Here is a 21,427-nt window from a genome sequence, read left to right as displayed (position 1 = left end):
ATTAAAAGAACAATATTTCTTTCATAAATCATAATAAATTTTAATGTTATTTTTTAATCCAAGCATGATTGGACCACCTAATACATTCATGTACATGTATGTACAATTCTAAATGACAATGGACAGCACTAACAAGTTGTCTGGTAAAATTAATAAGATGTCAATCTTTTACATATACATGTATAATATTGATTGATAAGAAGATTCATCACATTTACATATAATCAAAACAATAGATACAACTGTATTGTACATCAGTATTCATTAAAAACAATAATATCACTATACACCACAGTTTGCAACATGTAACTTTAATAATTTTAACACACTTTCATATATTTCTAATATGAACTATATCACAGCATTTTGTAATTATTTTACATACACATGAGAATTCAAAGGTCCTTTAAAAGTTTATAGTTTGTTCCAGTCTTTCACCAAAAATAACTTTTTATCATAATATAAAAGATGTGAAAAAATTCTGATGACATAGCAATATAGAGTTATATATTAAGATATTGATTAGTACCAGCTAGTACATGTTAAGGTGCATTTAGAAAAGATTAGAATATTAGCATTTCACCAGATGATTTTTGTTAAGAATTAATTTGTTCATTTCATTGCAAAACTTTAGTCATTTAATCCCCCCCCCCCCCAAAAAAAGGAGGGGTATTCCGGTAACTAAAAAGCTAGGGTGAAATATACATATAAATATATACACACAATTAATTTTCGTATTTATCATAAGTCTTCAAAACAATAGTATACTACTTCATTTTAAGTAATATTTAATGTAATGATGAAAAAAAATTGCAGTCTTTTTATGCATGGAAAAGAAGAATTCACCAATGATGCAAAGGTAGAATTGAAAATAGAGTCTTCATAAATGATAGGTTTTTTAAACTAAAGCATATCAGACACAGTAAACAAAGATTGTAAGTGTCCAATGTTTAACAAAATTCATTTATCTTTTTATACATTGAGGTACATAATTCACTCTACACTCAACATGTCTAGTTAAATCGCATTTGTGTTAACATGCTATACTTATAATACAGCATAAAATTAATTGTGGTCATTGAAGTATGTAAATGTACCAATTGTTGGACAGTTTCAAAAATATACACTCTATTAACTTAATTATCTTTTATCTGGATGTGGGTCTACTTAATGTATACCAAAAAATGTACACTTGATAATAACCATATTAACTGACATTTCATATTTTCTACTGTATCTAATTAAAAATTAATCATGTGGAATAATACATATCAAACGCTTCACATTTTGATTGTACAAATATAAAATAATCATTCAACAATAGTACATTATATTTAGTACATGTATTTAGTTTCATGTGATTTGTAAATCATATGATTCTAAAAACAAAACAATGCAAGTTTAAACTGATATACTCAGTATAATGGATTCAGCTTTAAGGACACTCAAGATGTTCCTATATTTTTTATAATTTTCCTTGATATATTAATCCATTTAAAACCGGTTACGGTAATTCTAAAAAATTCTGAGTACATTACCAGGCTCTTGTCAGAGCTAGAATATTTATAGAATGTTCCTTAAAATAGCAAGCAGAATGCATTTGAATGCTTGTAAATAGTCATATTATATACTTTTAATCAAACACTTTATATCTGAATAAAGAAGGTATCATTACATGAAAATATATTTATGGAATTACATAATGGAAATATTCACATTTTGGAGATAGGAAAAAATAGAGAAAGGCAAGATGTAAGCCGCGTCTGACCTTCAGTTAATCCTAAAAACGACAAACTTTATTTTTCATCTTTAAAAAAGTGACTTTAAATGAGTGATTAAGGGAAGTGCATGGCTAACTCTGTGCTAAAGGTGAAAGGTTTTGAAATGCTGTTTAGTTGGCTTCCAGTGATGTGCTGCATATCAGCTTGTTAGTGTTGTTACATCAGATGGGTTATCCTGAAATACATAATTATAAATATTCAGATTGAATTAACATATCGATGTTGCACTTATTAAATAAATAATGTATTAACAGTCAATGTATAAGGCTAAGCAAGGAAATATTTACTTATATAAATAATACATTTTATTACTTAAAGGTACTACATGTATTATATATTATAGCTACTACATGTATATAGCTATAGGTAAAAAATTCAAAACCGTGATATAAATAGTGAAATGACTTCTGAATCATGAGGCAGAACAGATGCTTTCAATTGTGATATATAAGATAGCAGAGAAGAATGATCAACAACAGCTGATATAAAGGAAAAAAAATTGAATATGATACAATGAGCCTATGGTTCATTAATTCATAATACTTCTTGTTTTTGTATTTTTTGTAGAAAAGACAAATATATAACTTCTACCAGATTTTAAATGCGATTTAAATATTTTTTGCAATTCATTTACTAAATAAATATGAAATTTTCTACCCCATGAGGACTGAGAGAAAGAGGAGTAGAGACTTATATCATTTTAAGAAAAGAAATATATTAAATAATTTTGCAAATACTCTTGTTGAAATGTGTCAAAAGTACATATAGTTATTTATTCAAAACTACCAAACAATAAAACCATATATAAATATTGTAAAATGACACTTTGTCATTAAAATTGTGCCATAAGAGTTAAAAGCATCTGAAGTGCATTGATCAATATAAATGCATGGTATATTGACCATTATTATATTGTCCACATATTTTAATCATGCACCTAATTATAACATTACAATGTAACACCGGCTACGACTGTCACCTTGAATTAAATGTAATAAAATTTGTTTTACAAATCACATTCAAACAAGGGCATGTGAAAATTAAAACACTGGAAAACACAATAAAGAATGTAGAATTGGTTTGTTCTAAAATTTAACTACCGGTAACTGTCTTTTTATACATGAGGAAACTTCCCTCAACCATTTTGACTGTCCTTTTTTTTGAAAGATGGACACCATCATGACATAAATCAGACATTTTAAACTTTCTAGTTGAGCCAAAAAAAATATTGTGACTATGATCACATGAAAAGTACAATTGCTTATTTAAAAAAGATTTAATTTTACAATAATCATTAAATTATATAAACCTTGGATTACTCCTAGGAAAAATTCCACCAACAGAAACTTAAAATGGACCTCAATTTTTTAAATAATAAATGGTTTCCATTAAATCAAATAAAATTAATGAGGGATTAGTATTTCTTTTAATGTCATTACCCCCAATTTGAACAAAAACATAATCGGGGGTATATACATTAATATAATAGGGAGCCATTTCCCGCATATCCGTAATTTTTCCTCCCGGCTTTCCAACACTGAAAATGTCCAAGTGACTAGGAAAAAAACTTTCGAGAACTGATCTGTCTATCCTTGACACAAAACTATGTCCTATAATTAATACCCTTGGGCTAAGAGGACCTACAAATTTTTCATCTGAAATAATAAAATGTTGCTTGAATTATTCAGCATTGCATGAATGAATTTTTTGTTAGTAAATTAATGTAACCTTAATTTTTCTAAATGATATCACCTCTTTTTATTACCTTTCGATTATTACATGTATAAGAAAATTAACAATTTTGTTTACAGTGGCTGACAGCACCTTGAAAACGTTTCTCAAACCAGAATTACTTGATAATGATAAATATAATGATGGGTAAGAAGTATATACCGGTATGTCTAACAGGTGAAAATGAATTTAATTTTGATCAAAAAGATATATTTCCCAAAATTTTATTCAGTAAATGTGAACAAAAGCCTCAGGGAGGCTTTAACTGCTGAGCTATGGCCATATTTAACCTAATCGATTGATAAGAAAAGTTTAAAAAACATAAAAATTGAATCACCATCTTGTGATGTAGTACTGTCTTAAAAAGTACAAGTCTAGGTGTGGTGAAGTACCTCAAATTAAACATTAGCTTAATAATATGACTGGGATATGTACAGTTATGTTTTAATTACCAAAGTGCTTTAATGTATTATTATATTTTGCAGATTAATTTATTTATAAACTTTTCGCGCGTAAATGTCGTCTCTCTGTTTGGATTTTTTCGTATAGTAATTGACCAATGAGAAATTATCTTTTTTGGCTTCGACGTAAAATTTTCCCGCTTAAATGTCGTTTCTTTGTTTATAACAATCGGGCTTTTCCGTCAACAAAGGAAAAAAAAGAAATTATATCAGTGTGGTACTGCATTGTATCAACCGCTTCATTCTTGACTTTCCAACATGCTAAACTTTCACCGGGTTTTCCCAAATTATTTCGGAGGTAGTTATATATGTTTTACCGGGTGATGTCTACAATCCTTGCATCCATGACCTAAGATTCTTGTACTTTTAAGAGTAGGTTATACAATGAATTAAATTCGGATGATATCTTCTTTTTTATGAAAAACAAAATTGTCATCGTACAGTCTAATTATAGTAGTTTTCCCAGAATGCCCGACCGTGAACTCGAGCATGCGTATTTCAGAGGTTTAGACTAACGTGGTTGCTAGCGCTCGAGAGCTCTAGCAAAAAGCAATTTTAACAGTTTTGAAAATATAAATATACTTACAAAAACAACTTGTCCTCTAATGGATACAATCGTCTTCACTGGCAACGTATTAATTTTGTTAATAGCCACTAATGCAGCAGGTGGCGGGCATGCTGAATCTTGTCCTTGTTTCAGGAAGTACTCCGGTACTTCCTGTTAGAACGGGTCAGTTTTTAGTACTTTCATTCCTGAGAACATTGGCTTTGGAAACATTGAACAAGATACCCCTTTGTAGGCAGTGTATGGTAGGCAAATCAACAGTCATTGACTGCCTTTGCTCTCCATTAGCATTTCTGTAGTTGTTCATTTCCCCAATGCCACAGTTCATTATTATTTTACAAAATCCATTGTAAAGCAATAAAGACTGGCTTATGATAAGAAAATTATGATTCCAAAACTCGAGAGATACTTATCAAACTCTAATATTTGTATAAACATGATCTAAGACTATGATAGTTTGTAGTTGCAGAGTTGATTGACTGGTAAAGGGAGCATATAGCTCTAAAGTGACTGGGCAACATGCATCGATTGTAAAGAAAACAAACTTCAGAAATATTAGCGAACAAAACGTACACATGTTAATTTGTAATTTGTCTGATTATTTCGACCTTTATTTAATACGAGAAAAATTTGACACCTTTGTATTGCAAAAGAACATTAAAGAAGTGAGTCTGCAGTGAGCATTTCTGTTTGAAAAAAAATCTATGAAATATTGAAACACATCCAATAACTACAGTGCTGTTAAAAAGCTAAACGTTAGATGTGGTATTTTTGGAATGTTTATAGTAATTGAATGTAAAATAAATTAGTAAAGAAAACACAAATAGTTTAACAAACTATGATTTAAAAACTATAAGCTAATCAAACAATTTTGGCATTGATTATGAGAAGTTAACAAAAACTTTCCAAGCTCTACAACCACTACCAAATGCATCATGTATGATAGTGTAAGAAAGCAAAAAAGAGCATAAGCATTTATACATAATTTATTTTTACAACGAAATGCAGAAATTTAAGCACAGTTTTTAGAGGCACAAATGTATAACTTTGTGCTGGATTTTTTCTAAAGGGTTTATGTGTAAGAAACAATTATTTAAAGGTGATACATGAGGATTTAAGAGAAGAATGTACAGAAAATAAGCTCAATAATTGGATTCTTTAAAATCGAATGATACTTGTTACATATGTTTAAATTAATGAGAAAGTTGTTCATTCAATATATCAGTTTTTGGTGTTTTTTATGACACTGAAATCAACAAAGTATTCATAGGATCTCTTTTTGTCAATAACTTAGAAAAAAAAAATCAACTAATTAAATAACGCAAAACAATCTAAGAAATTATTTGTTAGTGGAAAAGTTGAACAGCTCATCCGCGTTACTTCAACAAACGTTATGTTCAGGATGGGTATTCTGTTTCACATATTTACTAAATAGCATGAAAATGAGAAAGATGTGTTGTGTTCAATATCTTCAAAACAATAATTAATAAAAACTGAAAAATGTATCATTTTTAGAAACAGCTCCTCTACTACGCCCCCGCCCTCTGCCACGCCATCAGAACATTTTAGCATTTCCCCCCTGCAGAAGATAATGTGGGGATAAAGCGCTTTCTTCGTCGAGGTTGGTTTTTTTTAATTATTCCATTTTAATTGAGCAGTAACGTTGATGTTGGTTTTTTTTATCACAGGTTTGTATGCTTTGATTATCAACACCTACTTGGATGACATCTCTTGAGTCACATCATCTTCTGATCCATACATATTGATATGTTTGACAGCTCTTCTTTCTGTTTTTAGAAAGTTGTTTTTTGCCAGTGGTTAATTGGTAGCTGTACTTTCCAGGGGTCAAATACTGAACTTCACATTCACCTTCGCCCTCGGAAAGTTTGGAACTTCGGATTTCCCCTAGAAATGAGGTCGCCATTTTTAAATCTAAAGTATTTGTGTATGTCCCGTCTTTTATCGTGAAAAATAAACAAGGCATCCACGGGCTCTAGCACTTGTTTTTGGAGTGCTTTGGCATTTTTAGCCGGGCTCTGCGGAAGGCAGAGTCCTGGCTCTAGGCAGGCAAATCGGCAATGATACTATAAATAACACAACTTCAAAAGTAAACAAAAAACCGAACAGCGTCAAAGTAAAAGCTTCCGCTATACTAATTAGTTACACAGAGAGCTAAGTTTTGCCAAAAGTGTTGGCATTTTATTTATTTTTTTTTTTAATTTCGAGAGAATTGGTTATCTTTTTTAGTTTTCTTATCAATAACGTGTTTTGAAAACAAGACTATGCATTTTAGACACATACACTGCGCATGAATTTCCAAGAACTACTTAACTGCGCATTGAAGAAATGGGGATTAAATATATATAACGCTTCTTGCAAAATTCAAAGCAGCAACTGTTAAATTTTTTTCTACTAGAGAGACATATTTTTGTTTATAGCAGCTTATACAACATTTGGTCGCTCTATGACGCTTTGCCGACATTAAATGAGAGAGAGAGAGAGAGAGAAATTTTCAGTCTTTACTACACAATATGCACAATGACACCAAAAGAGCCCGGCTTTCAGTACTTCAGTACTTTGATTTTTTTTAATTGCCTTATATTTCTTGACTTTGATTCAGACAGAGATAATCTTTGTCATTAAAAACTTTCAGTTTCATCACAGAATTAGCATCTTTGTATCATTGGCGAAATGACAAATGTTGTTAGATCCCTCTAGAGATCTGCATCAATGTTAAAACAAAAAAATAAACAATAAATAAAAATGAAATTCTGAATTTCAGAAACAATTCTGAGGGAAATATTGTACATCTTTAGCCTCGGTAACCATGGCAACGGGACCACATAGCAACAAATAAATGGTGTTAGGCTTTTTTATTCACCTAAGTCTATCAAATTGTCAAGTGTGAAGAACATCTGTGACTATGCGTGGCCAACGAATTTTGTTTCTTACGTAGACTTGATCTTAAATACCCAATGGAAATTGACTAAACTTTATGATAAATGGCTTGAAGAAAAAATTGAGAGAGAAACAAACGCAACAATAGTGACCGAAAAAGGGCTTAAACAAGGCGTTAAGTGCAGTCATCCCTTATCATCCAAAACAACTGATTTTAAAACTAAATGAAGAATACACTTTCAAATAATAGAGAGAGAGAAAGAGTTATCTATAGCTTTCCTTCCCAAAAGGTTAACCTTCGCCGAGCCTTCAGAAAAGTTTCCCTTCGAGGGTTCCATACAACTGGACTTCTTGAACAGAGTCACACGTAATTGATCTGAATGTTAAAAAAGTGGCCCTCTTGTACTTTATTAGGAACATTATTAATCAAATTACTGACTTGTGAATACAAACACTACTATGGAACATTACCAAATTAATAATAAATTTCTAAGCTTACAAATAATAATTAAATGAAATTATAAATAAAATGACGTTACACGATACTTACGCTTGATGCTGCCATTGTTTCCTAGATCCAAATGAAATCAAAACTGCGATGTTTTCTATCAAATTCATTGATATATCGACGCTGCGGGATTGAAAAGTCGTAAGATCTGTAATTTTATGATTTTACAGGAGAGCAAACAAATGTTAAAGATTTATACTATCAATTCAAATTTATCCCTGGCAGTAACTATGCATTAATAAATATTATTTTTCAACTTATAACAAAAAAATAACTTAAAGTATGCATACATTGGGTAGAGATTCCTAACGCAAAATTACCGGCTCCTTATGTGATGTCTTTCATGTGAATTAGGTTCATTTCTCTATCATAGTTATCTAGCAATACAATTTAACAAAGTTATAATAATCTGATATTGTTTTATATCCTAGAATCTCGACTACTTTTTTCTGTGAAGTGCCCAGGCTTTTCTGTACAGATTGCCGATACATATCTTTGGTTTTCCTCACTGATGCTGAAAACACCTTGGTTACCTTGTGTTTCATCAGTTCTCATTTCTACAATACGAAATCTTATTCCAAATACAGATATACAGTCAGTAAGTTAAAACAAAATAATCAAGTTTTGCGATTAAATAGAGTCGTCTAGAACATGTATCTGAATTATAGGGTCAAACAGGTCATGTCAGACCACACTATAGGGCCTACATTTAAATGTATCAATTACCAATACTAATCGTACCTATCAAGAACATTGACCCTATTATATGGGATTACATTAAAGAAAACCAAACTGCTATGCATCAACACGTTGACATTTTTGCTGAAGATAATTGCCTAATAGTTAAACAATACTGTGAATCATACAAATGTATCAAAACCAATACCATTGCAAATATCATCACTGTATGGTGTTTCGATGGGTCCACTTCGACATTCGCCTTTTGGTCGAAAATGCGAGAGTGCGAAGGCGAAGCGCGAAGATGGGACGGCGAAGGGGCGAAGACGCGACGGTGAAGCGCGAGGATGCGATGGCGAAAGTGCGAAGGAGCGATAGTACTATCACTCCTTCGCCTATACATATATATATATACATATCTATTTATAAGGGTTATGTCAAAAACTATATTCAACATCTGAAACCACAGGAGCATACATTTAGCTGTAGACTATTGTTTAACATTTACAATACTATGTATTTATTTTTTTTCTAATGTCTGCTAATTGTATATAAAAGTAAAATATGCAGAAATTAATAACTTTTCAAATTTAAATAATTTAACTGCAGAAATTGAAACTGATGAGTTGTGCACCATCCTAAAAAAATCGGATTTAGCCATTACACATTTTTAAGGAAATCTAGAGGATTAGCTAATCTTGATTTTTAAACATGTAAGTGTACCAATCAGTATTTCCCTCCCCCTGCAAACAAATATTGGGGATATATACTATAAAATAAGATCACCTTGTTCGTCCGGCTGTCTGCAATTGTGTTCGATCCATTTTTCTATGGAGTAAAATTGTTATTTCAAACATGATTTTGACCTAAGGTCATTCATGCAAGTTCAAAGTCATTAGAAGGAAAAAAGATATTAATTTGATATTTTTCTTATGGAGAAACATTGGAAGCTCTCTGTTAAATTCAACTTCAATTTGATTGGCGTGTCATTAATTGATGCAGTAACATCAATTAACATCAACTGACAAACAGTTTCATCAGATTAGGCTAATGTGATCAGATTTGAGGCTATACTTTAAAAAAAAAATTAATATTGTTTACTTTTGCTGCATTAACAAATTGTTTTTGATTAAGTAATTTTATAGTACTTAAAAATTATGTCCATTGTGAAATGCATAATCAAACATAAATGATACTGTACAATTTATATTGGCATCAATGAAGTGGAAGATATGACAGACGAAGACTTCATTAAACTTGGAATTGTTTTATCGGAATAAGATTGAAAATTAAGCAAGCTTGTCGGAATCGCAAGAAAGGTTACAAATACATTTATTTACTTAAGAATGAATTGTAAATATATCTAATGAAAATCAAGTCTTAGCTTTTCCCAGGATAACATTTTAGGGTAGGTCGAACAATTTTATTCAACATCTGAACAATAGTATTATAAATACATTTTTTGTTATTCTCTGCCCCATCACCTATATTAAATCTTTTCTGTTGGGGCAAGAGAGCTATAAAAATGCTTCAGTTGCTGCAAAAGATACTAAAATCAATTACCTTGTCAAACTGTGGAATCATTTAAAATCATGGGGGCTATTTTTCGTGGATTGTTGGTTTTTTGCTTACAATGGTAAATAATGTAATTTCATGGATGTGTTGGTTTTCAGTTTTATTAAGAAAATTTACTCTTTCAAAACTTGTTTCGTGATAACCTGAATTCGTGGGGAAGTGCTACCCATGAAAACCACAAAAACTGAGCCACCACGAATTCTAATGATTTCACAGTAACTTAAAATTCGCGGTCAGTATTTTTTAGCCTAAATTATAACCACTCGGTCAATAAACCCCTTTTTTCTGGTCAATAAACCCCTTTTTTCTGAAGTAAAAATATGGTGAAAATCACTTTAAATTCATTTTTTCAATTTATGCAAACTTGAAGTAATATCATTTTCATGATTTAGTGAGTGATGCGCCAATGAGTTGCATCAAGACATTCTTTGAACTCCAAAAGAGGAAGACTGGCAGGATTAAAATGGCAGGATTAAAAGGACGAAAACAAAGTTAACACGACGACCTTATGTTGGCTGGAAACATTCAATAAGAGCAGGAGTATAAAAACTGATCTCAGCAAGCAAAAAAAAAAGGGGGGGGGGGAGTGTCAACAGATCATGGATTTCAATAAAGACTTGACTTTGAATCAGTTAAATAAGGAATATCACCTATATTTTTTTTCAAAATGGCATGTCGGAGTCCCAAGATTTAAGATTGGATGCCTAAGATGTGCAATTGGGATCCGTAAAAATCATTTCTTTATTTTTGTTTCCGATTTTGTTGTACAGGTTAAAATCAACATAAAGACCAACCGATATCTACCAGTATTAAATTTCCAACAAGTAACCTTGCCAATGCAAGTAACTGAATATTATAATGTACTTGTGTCTAAATTCAGCTTCTTTTAAGTATATAAAAGGACAAATGAATTGACATTAGATAAAATGCATAATAAATGAGCTTTAAGAAAATGTTAAATTATTTTGTTTAATGAACACTTACAACTAGGATACTCCAATGAAAATTTGATGCTGATATTAATGATCAGTTTGAATTCATATTCAAACGGTATCGACAAGTGTTGACCTTGTTAACTTTAGATTTTGATATTTGCTTTTATATGTGTCCGTGTATTATGCCAGTGGAAAGAAGAGTTTTGAAATCAAAAATGATGCACACAAAACTATATGTTAAGCATTCATCAGAGGAAAAGGTGTGGAAAAAATCATAGTTGATAGTATTTGCAAAGCAAATTCTGAAGGAGGAGTCTCAAAGAACATGCAAGAGAGAAAATTCCCTGTTACAGAGAAAAGACTATCATAACTTCTTTGGCTTCCATTGGAAAGATATGTATGATGACTCCTCTTCTTGAATTTCTATCGGCTGTTGTATATGACATCCCGCCTGCACCTCCTAGTAAACCCTTTGTTCATATCATGTTAGCTGCTGCAGTGGCACTACATGGTAGAAATCAGGTGATGTCATTGACGCATTACTTTACCGGGTTTATACCTACACATTGAGGTTGCACGCAACGGGTAAGTTATACATGTACATGTATATAATTTACTTAGTCTATTTCAAATTGCATTATATTCTCCCTCACTACGTTCGTCCGAATATAAAACAATAAAGTGCTAAATGAATAAAACCAACGAGAACTACATAAGTACGCTGCTAGCTAGCGTTATTTTATTTATATACAAAAAAACCATATTATTAAACCATCTGTCAGCCAAAAATCAACACTTTCCATGTCATCTGCAGCCATTTTTAACTACTACTACTAGCGAGCGAGCTTAGAGTGCCACGCCACCGCATGGTCCTACTATTTATATTACCTGACCACGTGACCCTAAACCCATTCGAGTACGTATGAAAACCCATCACGCACATAATGTTAATTATATTCTCCCTCACTACGTTCGTCCGAATATAAAACAATAAAGTGCTAAATGAATAAAACCAACAAGTACTACATAGGTACACCTCCCAGTAAACCCTTTGTTCATATCATGTTAGCTGCTGCAGTGGCACTACATGGTAGAAATCAGGTGATGTCTTTGACGCATTACTTTACCGGGTTTATACCTACACATTGAGGTTGCACACAACGGGTAAGTTATACATGTATATAATTTACTTCGTCTATTTTTAATTGCAGTTGTAGCTGTGGTTTTCTGCCAACCAGATCATTTTAAAATAGGTAATATATTTATATCTAGGATATACAGAGTATGCATAAGGTTTGTGCTGAACTAGCAAAACAGTTTTAATTTGCAGGAGCCATGCTGTGCAAATGTTAATCTATATTTCTTTTAATTCTTCATTACAGGATATTGAGAGTTTGTCTAAAATTGGATTTGGACAAGACACTTATCAGCTGGCAAGACAATCCAGACATGGATTTGATTTCTATTAGAGACTCATGGACAGAAGGTGGTCAGACGAAGTTCCAGATCATAGGCGATAACTGGGATAAGAACATACTACCATCTTATAGAACTTCAGATAGAAAAACCCTCTCACCTCATATCTTTAATATGTATGCCATCGTAGATCGGGTTGTACCAGCATCTTCAACAGACTCCCTGACAGAGAATAGACCAGAACTTGACAATCTGAAATTCATTCCATCAAGAACAGGAGCATCTGTTAAAGGAAATGACCTTTACCTGTGCACGTTCTGTCATTGAATACATACCACAGATTGGAAATTTGTACTACAAAATATATCCTGATCATCTTGAGCACAAAAATAGTCGCTTTGCTGGTTTGAAGACCACACAGGTGATTTAGATTGAATTATAAGTAGTTAAAAGAAGTAGCAAATTAATATGTGCCAGCATTGTTTGTATGACCACCCCATAATATGTACCTACCGAAAGCTAATGAGCATAATTACGTCTTGGAAACTAGCTTAAACCAATAATTGGCCATATTTTAGATTATAGATTGTTATATAAATATTGCTTGTGATAAGTACCTCATTCATGATTATAATCCAATATTATTCTTATAACTATATGTAAATTATACGCATTTTGTATTGCAGTATTCACTTGGATTGAAACAAAAACTGCTGATGTCGTCCAGTTGCTGAAGAAGCTAACAAACATGTATGTGCCAATGAAAGATGATGAAATTATTGAGCCAGTATCTTTTGGAGATTTGTTCCTTATATTTTTTTGTTATTTAATAGTTAACACATCTACAAGTAAAAATATTTACAGTATGTTACATCTTCAATGCTATGAATATCAGCTTGTTTTCAAAGAAATGAAATTTAGAACCCATCCCACCCTGTATTCAAGCCTAAAAACTGATATCAGATCTTGTTATGGGAGTATATCTATAGCTTATATCCTTCTTAATATCTTGTATATCTTGCCTGTGAGAAATCAACATAAATGCAATCCATCTATTTATGGATCTCAGTTACACTGATTTATGAATCTCAGATGAGTGAAAATTCTTTCAGATGGTCCACAGTCATCTTCGCTAGCCAAGGGTTTTCGGTCCACTTTGCTCCCCATAAACCCTTGGCGGATTTCATTACGAAAACTCGGCTATGTGGTGGCGCTATCTAGCGAGCAACTTGAGTTGCGCCCCTTGCATATTTACATTTTAATCGAATTAAACAACGGGTTATATACACACTACGACATTAATACAACTTGAAAACATGTTGACTACCGAATATCGGAACATAATTAACGATGCTATTAAATGACAATTAAGTTTTAACCTAGGGAAAGCACGGAATGTTTTATTCATTGTGTTTTGTAAGGACCTGTACCGGGAGTGAAAAAGTCGCCGATTTATATGAAAGCTTTCATGCCATAAAATCAGGTATCGTTGTCGTGAATATTGCGGACCAAAGAAATTAAATAAAACAGAGCTCAGTGAACCTTTAAAAGCAATAACCATAAGCAGGAACGTATATACTAACGAGATATAGGCAACTTCAACTTTCGCCATGTTTACTTCCCATGCTCTCACGCGAGCCTCGACAAGTTTGTAGAACTATGGTCAATCCCAGTAAAATAAATAGGTTTTTAACGCAATCTGGTTAGACCATCGTTGGGGAGGCACTCTACACGAGGACTTGTGTCTCAACTTATTAAAAGCACTGAATGTTTTACCAAAGATCACACATGTGTTTTCTTTCAAAGTTTATATTTACAAGCACTGCGATTGGATCAGCTACTCGCAGCTGCAGCCAATCATAAAACGTAGCTTGTCACCGAGTTTTCGTAATGATATCCGCCAAGGGTTTATGGGGAGCAAAGTGGACCGAAAACCCTTGGCTAGCGAAGATGGTCCACAGTTGGCCACTGATTTATAAGTTGTATGCATATTGCATAATATCTTATTCATTTTCAGGAGACCGACTCACCGACGAACGAGTGCAGGGAGCTCAACAAGCAATGAGCAATGCAGGTTCTGCTAAAGAGAGGCTAGAGGGGTTTATTTCTAAGACAGAGGATTTCCATCGTCTCATACATTTCTTAAAGGTACAATTGTTGCCATGGTTGAAGGCAATTTTTCACATTCAAATTTGAAGAAATAATTGTGTATGATTATTAAAGATGTACAAATGTTTTAATTCCTATACAACGATAAGGAACATGGTTAGCTTGATAATTCTTAATTTTGATATTATACCATTGTTTCCAAAATTAATTAACAAGCATTCAATATTTAAATTGATATATTTCAATTCTATGCAATACACAAGATGACATTCAGTACGGAAAGTGCAAGGGATCCTGGAACTGTTTATTATTATTATTGAAATGTCCTTAACACGAGAAATGTCAAATTAAAAGTAAAGAATTCATATCGACCACACAAAATGTTATACTATACTGATTTGGATGGTATAATCATGGCACTTTTCTATAATCATTTTGGGTTAAATGAATTTGAAAACGATATTCCTGTACCAAAACATTTTCGGAATTTTACAGAGGAGCAGAAATTGCATTGGTTGAATGACATTTGTGAAGAAATTGTACAGAAGTGGTTTTTGACAATGGTACAGATATTTGTCAATCCCTTAGAGAAGTACTATCAGATCCCAATCACCCTGAAAATTACTGGACTGAAACCATTTGTGAAGGTGGTCGGATTAAGTGTTACTTTTGTGAAAAGGATTATGCTTTTATAGGTTTATTAAAGTCGCATAAATCTAAAGTTCATAATTTTGTTGTTATAAAGGATATAAAGGATAAAAATCCAAAGAAAAAATGACTCGGATGAATTACAAGACTACATTTCCCTGCTGTTTAAGTTAACCTTGCTGCACAAAAACCTTGACACTGCTGTAGATATGGGAGACGGTGAGCGTTCAGTACGTTTTACTAAGTATGAACTACCTATTATTAACAGAACAAGAAAAGTCAAGTATGTGATTGGTTCCATTCATTTATCAGCTCTGACATCTGGAGTACTTGAAGAGGAGCAATATGAGCGTTTGGTTGCTAATCGATTTGTAAATGTACAAGGAGGGCGAAACAATAACATAGCTTTGGATGAATACCTCGAGATATTAAACCGGGAAAGCAAAATAGCCTGTTAAGGACATCAGACTAAAAAAAGGTATTATAGAGCATTCAAAGGAATATCCGCATTTAGATTTGTGCAACATTTGGAGTCAATCAGCGATATTAATCCAAGGAAAGGATTTCATCATTTACAAAATTACCATGATGATGTTAAAAAGGTTGCCTTAGATTTGGTGAAACATAATATACTGTGTAATATTCCAAAACGTTAATAACAATGCAGATGCCTTGTGAATGACAAAAACTGTTACTCTGGACTTCCAGAAATGATTCATCGTCATAAGCCAAGCTTACCATACCGACAAGTCCGAAGTCATCATATTTAGCTTAAGGTACCTCACTACATCTTGAAAAAGTTTCTTAAATAAGCAGAAAATTACTTGTAATGATAGATAGCATGATGGATAAGAAGTATATGTGTCAAATAGGCGAAAAATGTGCAATTTTAGATAAAAAATGACATTTTCAAAAATGTCATTCAGTAAATATGAACAAAAGCCCCAGTCGGATTCGAACTCATTACCTGCGGTTCACAAGCCTGATACTTTAACCACTGAGCTATTACGATATACATCTGAATCAATTGATACAAACAGGTTAACAAAACATTTAAATCGCCATCTTGTGACGTAGTGTCTTGAAAAGTATAAGTCTCGGTGTAGTGAAGTACCTTAACATAATGATTGTACATTGTAATATTGTAGTACAGGAATTATCATCCATGTCATGTTAATATCGAACAGTCTTCTAAAGTAAATAATAACACAGTGAAAATTTTTCTGTGACTGTTTTTCAAGGTTGATTCTTGCCTTCAATTCACCCTCACTAAGGCTGTCCAAAGATATTTTTTTGTTAAATATCACCAACAAACATGAAGAAATTGCCATTTTGAAAAATAACTTATTGTAAGTCCAACTTTAATTAAAAAAAGAATTAACTTTGGACAGCCTAATTACTGTTTAAAAAGTTTGATATTTTAGCAAAAATCAATATAAGTAATTTTTCTTGCATATAAATAAAAGCAGTAAAAAGTTCAATTTTTATTTGATCAAGACAATTCTAAATTTTCATCATTGGAGAGGTACTCCTCTGTATCACTGTCAGAAATATCACTGTCTTTCTGATTGACGCTTACCGATGAATGCATGCGCGGATCTAGAGGAGGGGGGTCGGGGGGGTCCCGACCCCCTCTGGAAAATGAAAATTTATTAAATTTACATAGTAAAATTATCGCGAAAATATGCCTCGGACCCCCCCTGGCAAACACAATTATCCTTCGGACCACCTGGAAAAAATTTTCTGGATCCGCGCATGGAATGGTTATAAATTTCTTCCAGTGGAAGCATACTACAGTACTGACACTTGCATTTGGTTTTACATAAATCACAACATGTGTGTTTCCTGCTTTCATTCTCTTTAAGCAATGCAATAGCATTTGGCTTTAATAAACACTGCATTTATGAAATTCTCCTATAGTCAGTTGATTTCAAAATTTCTTTCACATCTGACGAGAGTTTTCTAAGATGATAACAGTTATATAAAATAATAGCAACTGAAGGTCCTCCATCCCTGCCAACTCGTCCGATTTCTTGAAGCAGGTCAACAATTTGCACAGGTGGTCCCAATAATACGACACTGTGACAATTTTTCACATCCAATCCCATGCCCAAAGCGCTAGTGGCAATACCAATTTTGATTTCCCCTGTAATGTTTGTTAGACTTTCCAGGATTCTTTGTTTTTTGGTCTGTGGGGTTTCAGAATGAAACATTTACAGTAAAGTTGAAGTGAAAGGTAATTCCTTTGTAACATATGAATAATTTTCGGAGACATCCTTTATCGAGATGCAATATATAATCGTTCTTGGAAATGTTTCTTTGAGTTCACTCAGCCCCTCGATAAGCCAATGCATTGCCGTTTCTACAGTGTTTCATATTTTGGCTACCGATATTCTAATATTTGTTTTATTTGGAGAAATAACTATCTCTTCGAAATTGTCAGCTAAATACAGTATCTTAATCACCCTCTTTCTAATCTTTATAGTGCACGTTGCACTGAGTGCCAACACTGATGATCTTGGGTAAAGGGAGCGTGATTCTCCAATATCATTAAACCATTTACGAAATGTTTCCTTGCCTTGACTTTCACTATCGTCCCCCCTGTAAAAAAGATTTCAACAAAACTATTAGAATAATACTTTGAAACCAGGTATATTTACCAATATATAGTGCATTATGAAGATTAATCAAATACCAGTAATTAATGGTGTCAATGCTAAGTTAGAAGGAGTACATCATTAAGTATCAATTTTTCTTAATTGATTTGGACTAACTGAAGAAATTTAATATGAAAAATTACATACATAAACACTGGTATAAAATCTGTATGCTCAGCTTATGAGATGTGAACATTTTCATCAATGATAATTTTGGTGTTTGCACATGCATTATTCCTCCATCCATATAGTTTTTGACAATGACATGTTGCAGACAAATGAGTGACAAAAAAATTAATATTTTGTTTTGGTTTTGTCATCAGTATCTTCAGAGAACATAGTTCAGTATGGAACTTGATAAATAATACCTGTATTTTTAATTAAACATCCCATGTAGCAATTGTGTGGAATTCGTCTATGACAAGCACAGACACCGGCAAATTTTGGATGCTTGCCCTCCATTCTGGATCACCTACCAAGGTTTCTGGCGATGCATATATGATGTCCACTTGCCCTCCTTTATTTCAATGTCACTCTGTGGACATGAACCTAGTGGGAAAAGAACAAGCCATTTCTTTGCAAAATATTGCATATAGGGTACCCTCATTGTACGGATAACTTCTCCTAAAGTTTTCAAGATAGGAAATTGTTCTTTTGCATATTAATTGTACATTTATCAGAGGTGTGCATATTGCTAGAATTTTAATTTCTGATTATTTATGAAAAATACCAGTTTTTGAACGCAGTCATTTTTTGGCAAAATCTTGCATATAGGGTACTCCATTTCACTTGATACGGGTTGACATGGATTATGGATACAGTTCACATAAAAGAAAACCTGGTTTGCCGTCACATTTACAGCTTTTCACTTGTCAACAATTTCATTCAGTAAACATGAACAAAAGCTGAAGGTGGATTCGAACTCATGACCTGCGGTTGACAAGCCTGATAACCACCGAGCTATTACGATATACATCTAAATCGATTGATATAAACAGCTAGTTTAACAAAACAATCGCCATCTTGTGACGTGGTGTCTTAAAAAGTATATGTCTCGGTGAAGTGAAGTACCTTAAAATGCAAGGTTGTTTTTACAACTAGGATGCGAATGAGAAATCACAACGTGTCAATACACCCTCAGGCCATATCCCCCCAATGTAACCGTCTTCTGCAACCTATGTCGAATCATTCATGTATATACCTTTGCTTTGCCACTACCCTTACTAGCAATACAAATATACTATGCCTCGGCCCTTTTTACAAAATAATATACCATACCAATAAGTAATAAGAGGTCAACATTAAAATTATTTTAAAATTTTTCAGTTTATATTCAGTTACATATAATCTGCGTGAAATTGACTATTATTGTTATAACTTTTCACATTGTCTATTATGCATGTGCACTGATATTCTGAAAGAGAGAGAGAGTATGATGGTTCTGGATAGAATATCTTAATTAGTAATTACAGTAGTGAGAAATCATACTACATTTCTATGCAGCTCATTGTTAATGATTGAGTCATTTGAGTAAAGAAATTCTATGAAAGTTTTTTTATATACCACACTTATAAATGGTTAATACACTGTTGACAGTACAAATATAGAGGAGAGAGAAAGAGAGAATGGATAAAAAGTTATATCTAGGAAAATCTAAAGTTTAGTACTACGTGTTCAAAAATAAGTTCTTTACAATGGCTGCCTCATAAGCTCCCCGTCATTCCTTCCAGCAAACCTCACGCCATCATCATCAATAGGAGGAGGAACACCATCTTCATTGGACAGATTATCCCCCCTTTTGATTCCAATATTGTCGAGCACAACACAGGTGACCACATACACTGCTGCCTGAGGAGGTGATGTTGCCATCCCAAGATGTAAGCAATGGAAACGCCTCTTTAAGACTCCAAAAGCCTGCTCTACAAGAACTCTTGTCGCATATACGGCATTTTTCTTTGATCTTTCTATCGTGATATATCACATATGCGATATTACTGTCCACGCCCCTTTATATATCACTGCACGAAACAAAAATCAGGTCAAGAGGAAAACAAAATAATTGATTTGTTGAAATTCTACAAGCAAACAAACAAAAAACATGAAAAAATCCACGTTAAATAGCTTTTCTAGCCTTAAAAAAATGTTAATTTGATCAATATAAAGGTAATGAAATTTTTGGCACAACGCACACTAGATAACACCGTACATATACCGGTATATAACCATGCCACTGTTCAAAAATGTTACTTATCATCTGATCACTTCATCTATTTATGAATTAGGCTGCACATTAAAGGTAACATTGCAGTTACTCAACCAAAACCGATTGTTTTCGGGAATATTAGTGAGATCGTTCCCGAAATCTCGCACACTTATCGATCTAAGATCTGTCGATAACTGACTTTTTTAAAATAATTTATTTGTTTATGTCAATGTCAAAGCACAATATAAACACAGATTAAGTACATAATATCCGCTTTCAGTATTTTGATTTAAGTATAATACAGAAGAGAAAAAGTTACATATACAAAAATATGCTTTTCTAAGATTAACGCATATACATTTATATTTGCACAATGTAGACATAAGCATACATAACATAGTTGCCTAAATATATGTGCAATGAGATTGAGGTTTATGAAGAGGATAGATAAGGAAGGGGGAGGGGGTAAATGGGGATGGGGGTGGGGTATATGGATTTATGTTTCTGCTAAAAATGAAATTTTAAACAGCTATAGTTTTTGAAATATAATATATGTGTGTGTATAATAACCCTTTTATGATAAAAGACAATTAAAGTTTATTACAAATATCTTGCCAGTGTTTTTCATATTCATTGTATTTACAATCTTTCAGTAGTAAATATTTTTCTATATACAACCTATCTATTATCGTTTTCACTAGACAACCAAAGTACAGGGATGGAGTTGTCGTTTGTTTGTATTTAGATGCAAAAATATACTGTTTGACAGAAAGAATAAGTAAATTCTGCAGTCTATAAATGTTTCTGTTTGTATATTTTCCAAACAAGACAGATATTTTATCAAAGCAAACAGATATATTAAATTTATTTAGCATCCATTCTTCTATCTTAACCCAAAGCTCTTTTACATGTACACAGTCATAAAAAAGGCGTTCTATTGTTTCTATATAGTTCTTGCAAAAAGTGTATGATGAAGAATTCAAAATATTTAACTTAAAGAGATATTCATTTGTTGGAACTATTCTATGGAGTGTTTGGAATTGGAGCCACCGGAGTTGTGTTTTCTGCGTAACTTTAAAAGGAAGTTCAAATATTCTACACCATGTTTTTTTCCGAAAAAATATTTCCATTAGCTTGCCATTTTGTCACTGCTGTAATAGCTTGTTTACAATTATTTACCAGTAATTGATACATATCATTGCATCCTTTTTTCATTTTTAAGAAATATTCTTAAAGAAGAGGGGATATGTGGTGCACAGGCT

General features: G+C 32.7%; 1 pseudogene; it reads right to left on the bottom strand.

The window, feature by feature from the left end:
* Positions 1-16,560: 16,560 nt before the first annotated feature.
* LOC128174562 (probable ATP-dependent DNA helicase RecS) lies at positions 16,561-19,831 on the bottom strand (annotated as a pseudogene).
* Between the last annotated feature and the right edge of the window lie 1,596 nt (positions 19,832-21,427).

The sequence above is a fragment of the Crassostrea angulata genome, chromosome 2, assembly GCF_025612915.1.
Source record: "Crassostrea angulata isolate pt1a10 chromosome 2, ASM2561291v2, whole genome shotgun sequence".
Classification (NCBI taxonomy): domain Eukaryota; kingdom Metazoa; phylum Mollusca; class Bivalvia; order Ostreida; family Ostreidae; genus Magallana; species Magallana angulata.
This window is presented reverse-complemented; position numbering and strand designations above follow the sequence as displayed.